Source organism: Salmo trutta, chromosome 16 (assembly GCF_901001165.1).
Source record: "Salmo trutta chromosome 16, fSalTru1.1, whole genome shotgun sequence".
Taxonomy (NCBI): domain Eukaryota; kingdom Metazoa; phylum Chordata; class Actinopteri; order Salmoniformes; family Salmonidae; genus Salmo; species Salmo trutta.
The window spans coordinates 59,744,040-59,750,276 of NC_042972.1; positions in this window are offsets into that span (position 1 = coordinate 59,744,040).

Below are 6,237 nucleotides of genomic sequence, written 5' to 3' on the forward strand. Positions count from 1 at the left end.
AACATGCCTTGCATTCTGTTGTCCAAGCCACTGCCAGTGGTTTCTTAAGGGTCTTTCCCTTTTTACCTGGAGGGGTCAGCTTGGCCACTACTTGGTGGAGGGGTGCTGCCATCTTGGCAAAACCTGCTGTGAACAGCCGCTAGTAGCTGGCAAATGCCAGAAAATAGCAGAGATCTGCTGAGTCGGTGCCAACACCTTCCACTGAGACCACATGACCAAGGTACTACACCGGGTTCTGAAAGAAATAACACTTAGTTTTAACACTCTTCAGTCCTTGCAGGTGCAACCAGGAGAACACTTCCTCTAGCCTCTCAAGGTGTTGCTGCACTGAGGACTGGAACACAATCACATTAAAAAAAAGAAAGATTGGAAGCGACAGTCTCCGAACATGTGCTCCATGAGGCGCTAGAATGTATTTGGAACGTTACATAATCCAAAAGGCATTCGATTGAATTCAAATAGGCCAAACGGTGTGCTAAAGGCAGTCAAATCAAGAGTTGAGAACTACTCAGCCACGGTGAGGGCATGCAACGACTCTTCGATTTTGGCAGGGGAAAATCATCTTTCCTGGTCTTTGCATTCAGTTGTCAATAGTCAACATATCCTTATGCTTCAGTCTTTCTTCAGCCCTAGTATGAAGAGAGACGAGTAAGGGCTGCTACTCTCCCTGATGATCTGACTCTCCAATAGCTGTTTGACTACCTGAGAAAAGAGATAAAGGCTGTACACTCATGGGAGAACCCATCTACAAGGAACTCTGCTTGGGGTCAGTTTCAACTACTATTTAAGCCATTTGTACCGTAGCTATAACAAAATCAAATCAAATTTATTTATACAGCCCTTCGTACATCAGCTGATATCTCAAAGTGCTGTACAGAAACCCAGCCTAAAACCCCAAACAGCAAGCAATGCATGTGAAAGAAGCACGGTGGCTAGGAAAAACTCCCTAGGAAAAACTCCCTAGAAAGGCCAAAAACCTAGGAAGAAACCTAGAGAGGAACAAGGCTATGAGGGGTGGCCAGTCCTCTTCTGGCTGTGCCGGGTGGATATTATAACAGAACATGGTCAAGATGTTAAAATTTTCATAAATGACCAGCATGGTCAAATAATAATTATCATAGTAGTTGTCGAGGGTGCAACAAGCACGTCCGGTGAACAGGTCAGGGTTCCATAGCCGCAGGCAGAACAGTTGAAACTGGAGCAGCAGCACGGCCAGGTGGACTGGGGACAGCAAGGAGTCATCATGCTAGGTAGTCCTGAGGCATGGTCCTAGGGCTCAGGTCCTCCGAGAGAAAGAAAGAGAATTAGAGAGAGCATATTTAAATTCACACAGGACACCGGATAAGACAAGAGAAATACTCCAGATGTAACAGACTGACCCTAGCCCCCCGACACAAACTACTGCAGCATAAATACTGGAGGCTGAGACAGGAGGGATCAGAAGACACTGTGGCCCCATCCGATGATACCCCCGGACAGGGCCAAACAGGCAGGATATAACCCCACCCACTTTGCCAAAGCACAGCCCCCACACCACTAGAGGGATGTCTCCAACCACCAACTTACCGTCCTAAGACAAGGCCGAGTATAGCCCACAAAGATCTCCGCCACGGCACAACCCAAGGGGGGGGGGCGCCAACCCAGACAGGAAGACCACGTCAGTGACTCAACCCACTCAAGTGACGCACCCCTCCCATGGACGGCATGGAAGAACACCAGTAAGCCAGTGACTCAGCCCCTGTAATAGGGTTAGAGGCAGAGAATCCCAGTGGAGAGAGGGGAACCGGCAAGGCAGAGACAGCAAGGGCGGTTCGTTGCTCCAGCCTTTCCGTTCACCTTCACACTCCTGGGCCAGACTATACTTAATCATAGGACCTACTGAAGAGATAAGTCTTCAGTAAAGACTTAACCTCTCTGGGCCAGTGGGACACACCTACTCAACAGCCAGTGGAATCCCGTGGCGCGTTATTCAAATACCTTAGAAATGCTACTTCAATTTCTCAAACATATGACTATTTTACAGCATTTTAAAGACAAGACTATCCTTTATCTAACCACACTGTCCCATTTCAAAAAGGCTTTACAACGAAAGCAAAACATTAGATTATGTCAGCAGAATACCCAGCCAGAAATAATCAGACACCCATTTTTCAAGCTAGCATATAATGTCACAAAAAACAAAACCACAGCTAAATGCAGCACTAACCTTTGATGATCTTCATCAGATGACACGCCTAGGACATTATGTTATACAATACATGCATGTCTGTTCAATCAAGTTCATATTTATATCAAAAAATAGCTTTTTACATTAGCATGTGACGTTCAGAACTAGCATACCCCCCGCAAACTTCCGGTGAATTTACTAAATTACTCACGATAAACGTTCACAAAAAACATAACAATTATTTTAAGAATTATAGATACAGAACTCCTTTGTGCAATCGAGGTGTCCGATTTTAAAATAGCTTTTCGGTGAAAGCACATTTTGCAATATTCTGAGTAGATAGCCCAGCCATCACAGCTAGCTATTTTGACACCCACCAAGTTTAGCCCTGACCAAACTCAGATTTACTATTAGAAAAGTTTGATTACCTTTGGTGTTCTTCGTCAGAATGCACTCCCAGGACTTCTCCTTCAATAACAAATGTTGGTTTGGTCCCAAATAATCCATAGTTATATCCAAATAGCGGCGTTTTGTTTGTGCATTCAAGACACTATCCGAAGGGTAAAGAAGGGTGACGCGCCCGACGCGTCACACCTAAATATTCCATTACCGTACTTCGAAGCATGTCAACCGCTGTTTAAAATCAATTTTTATGCCATTTTTCTCGTAAAAAAACGATAATATTCCTACCGGGAGTGGTTGTTTTCATTCAAAGAGAGAGAAAGTAAACATGGTGTCAGCTCGGGCACGCGCCTCAGTCTCATTGTCCTCTGATCGACCACTTACAAAATGCGCTAATGTTTTTCAGCCAGGGCCTGCAAAGCCACCATTCAGCTTTCTGGCGCCTTCTGAGAGCCTATGGGAGCGTTAGAAAATGTCACGTCATGCCAGAGATCCCCTGTTTTGGTTAGAGATGACCAAGAAGGCCATGAAATGGTCAGAGAGAGCGCTTCCTGTTTGGAATCTTCTCAGGTTTTGGCCTGCCAAATGAGTTCTGTTATACTCACAGACACCATTCAAACAGTTTTAGAAACTTTAGGGTGTTTTCTAATTATATGCATATTCTAGTTTCTGGGCAGGAGTAATAATCAGATTAAATCCGGTATGTTTTTTATCCGGACGTGCAAATACTGCCCCCTATCCCCAACAGGTTAAAGGTTGAGACTGAGTCTGCGTCTCTCACATGGGTAGGCAGACCATTCCATAAAAATGGAGCTCTATAGGAGGAAGCCCTACCCCCAGCCGTTTGCTTAGAAATTCTAGGGACAATTAGGAGGCCCACGTCTTGTGACCGTAGCGTACGTGTAGGTATGTACGGCAGGACCAAATCGGAAAGATAGGTAGGAGCAAGCCCATGTAATGCTTTGTAGGTTAGCAGTAAAACCTTGAAATCAGCCCTTGCCTTAACAGGAAGCCAGTGTAGGGAGGCTAGCACTGGAGTAATATGATCAAATGTTTTGGTTCTATTCAGGATTCTAGCAGCCGTATTTAGCACTAACTGAAGTTTGTTTAGTGCTTTATCCGGGTAGCCGGAAAGTAGAGCATTGCAGTAGTCCAGCCTAGAAGTAACAAAAGCATGGATTAATTTTTCTGCATCATTTTTGGACAGAAAGTTTCTGATTTTTGCAATGTTACGTAGATGGAAAAAAGCTGCCCTTGAAACAGTCTTGAAATGTTCTTCAAAAGAGAGATCAGGGTCCAGAGTAACGCCGAGGTCCTTCACAGTTTTATTTGAGACGACTGTACAACCATCCAGATTAATTGTCAGATTCAACAGACGATCTCTTTGTTTCTTGGGACCTAGAACAAGCATCTCTGTTTTGTCCGAGTTTAAAAGTAGAAAGTTTGCAGCCATCCACTTCTTTATGTCTGAAACACAGGCTTCTAGCGAGGGCAGTTTTGGGGCTTCACCATGTTTCATTGAAATGTATAGCTGTGTGTCGTCCGCATAGCAGTGAAATGTAACATTATGTTTTCGAATGACATCCCCAAGAGGTAAAATATATAGTGAAAACAATAGTGGTCCTAAAACGGAACCTTGAGGAACACCAAAATGTACAATTGATTTGTCAGAGGACAAACCATTCACAGAGACAAACTGATATCTTTCCGACAGATAAGATCTAAACCAGGCCAGAACTTGTCCATGTAGACCAATTTGGGTTTCCAATCTCTCCAAAAGAATGTGGTGATCGATGGTATCAAAAGCAGCACTAAGATCTAGGAGCACGAGGACAGATGCAGAGCCTCGGTCTGACGTCATTAAAAGGTCATTTACCACCTTCACAAGTGCAGTCTCAGTGCTATGATGGGGTCTAAAACCAGACTGAAGCGTTTCGTATACATTGTCTTCAGGAAGGCAGTGAGTTTCTGCGCAACAGCTTTTTCTAATATTTTTGAGAGGAATGGAAGATTCGATATAGGCCGATAGTTTTTTCTAATTTCTGGGTCAAGAGTCGGCTTTTTCAAGAGAGGCTTTATTACTGCCACTTTTAGTGAGCTTGGTACACATCCGGTGGATAGAGAGCCGTTTATTATGTTCAACATAGGAGGGCCAAGCACAGGAGGCAGCTCTTTCAGTAGTTTAGTTGGAATAGGGTACAGTATGCAGCTTGAGGGTTTGGAGGCCATGATTATTTTCATCATTGTGTCAAGAGATATAGTACTAAAACACTTTAGTATCTCCCTTGATCCTAGGTCCTGGCAGAGTTGTGCAGACTCAGGACAATGGAGCTTTGGAGGAATACGCAGATTTAAAGAGGAGTCCGTAATTTGCTTTCTAATGATCATGATCTTTTCCTCAAAGAAGTTCATACATTTATTACTGCTGAAGTGAAAGCCATCCTCCATTTGCGAATGCTGCTTTTTAGTTAGCTTTGCGACAGTATCAAAAAGACATTTTGGATTGTTCTTATTTTCCTCAATTAAGTTGGAAAAATAGGATGATCGAGCAGCAGTGAGGGCTCTTCGATACTGCACGGTACTGTCTTTCCAAGCTAGTCGGAAGACTTCCAGTTTGGTGTGGCGCCATTTCTGTTCTAATTTTCTGGAGCTTGCTTCAGAGCTCGTGTATTTTCTGTATACCAGCTAGTTTCTTATGACAGATGTTTTTAGTTTTTAGGGGTACAACTGCATCTAGGGTATTGCGCAAGGTTAAATTGAGTTCCTCGGTTAGGTGGTTAACTGATTTTTGTCCTCTGACGTCCTTGGGCATCAAGGAATCTTTGGGTTGTCTGAGAATTTATAGCACGACTTTTAATGCTCCTTGGTTGGGGTCTGAGCAGATTATTTGTTGCAATTGCAAACGCAATAAAATGGTGGTCCGATAATCCAGGATTATGAGGAAAAACATTAAGATCCACAACATGTATTCCATGGGACAAAACTAGGTCCAGAGTATGACTGTGGCAGTGAGTAGGTCCAGAGACATGTTGGACAAAACCCACTGAGTCGATGATGGCTCCGAAAGCCTTTTGGAATGGGTCTGTGGACTTTTCCATGTGAATGTTAAAGTCACCAAAAATTAGAATATTATCTGCTATGACTACAACATCAAATAGGAATTCAGGGAACTCAGTGAGGAACACTGCATATGGCCCAGGAGGCCTGTAAACAGTAGCTATAAAAAGTGTTGGAGTAGGCTGCATAGATTTCATGACTAGAAGCTCAAAAGACCAAAATGTCAGTTTTTTTTTTTGTAAATTGAAATTTGCTATCATAAATGTTAGCAACACCTCCACCTTTGCCGGATGCACAGTGGGTATGGTCACTAGTGTAACCAGGGGGTGAGGCCTCATTTAACACAGTAAATTCATCAGGCTTAAGCCATGTTTCAGTCAGGCCAATCACATCAAGATTATGATCAGTGATTAGTTCATTGACTATAACTGCCTTGGAAGTGAGGGATCTAACATTAAGTAACCCAATTTTGAGATGTGAGGTATCACAATCTCTTTCAATAATGGCAGGAATGGAGGAGGTCTTTATACTAGTGTGACTACTAAAGTGAACACCGCCATCTTTAATTTTGCCCAACCTAGATCGAGGCACAGACACGGTCTCAATGGGGA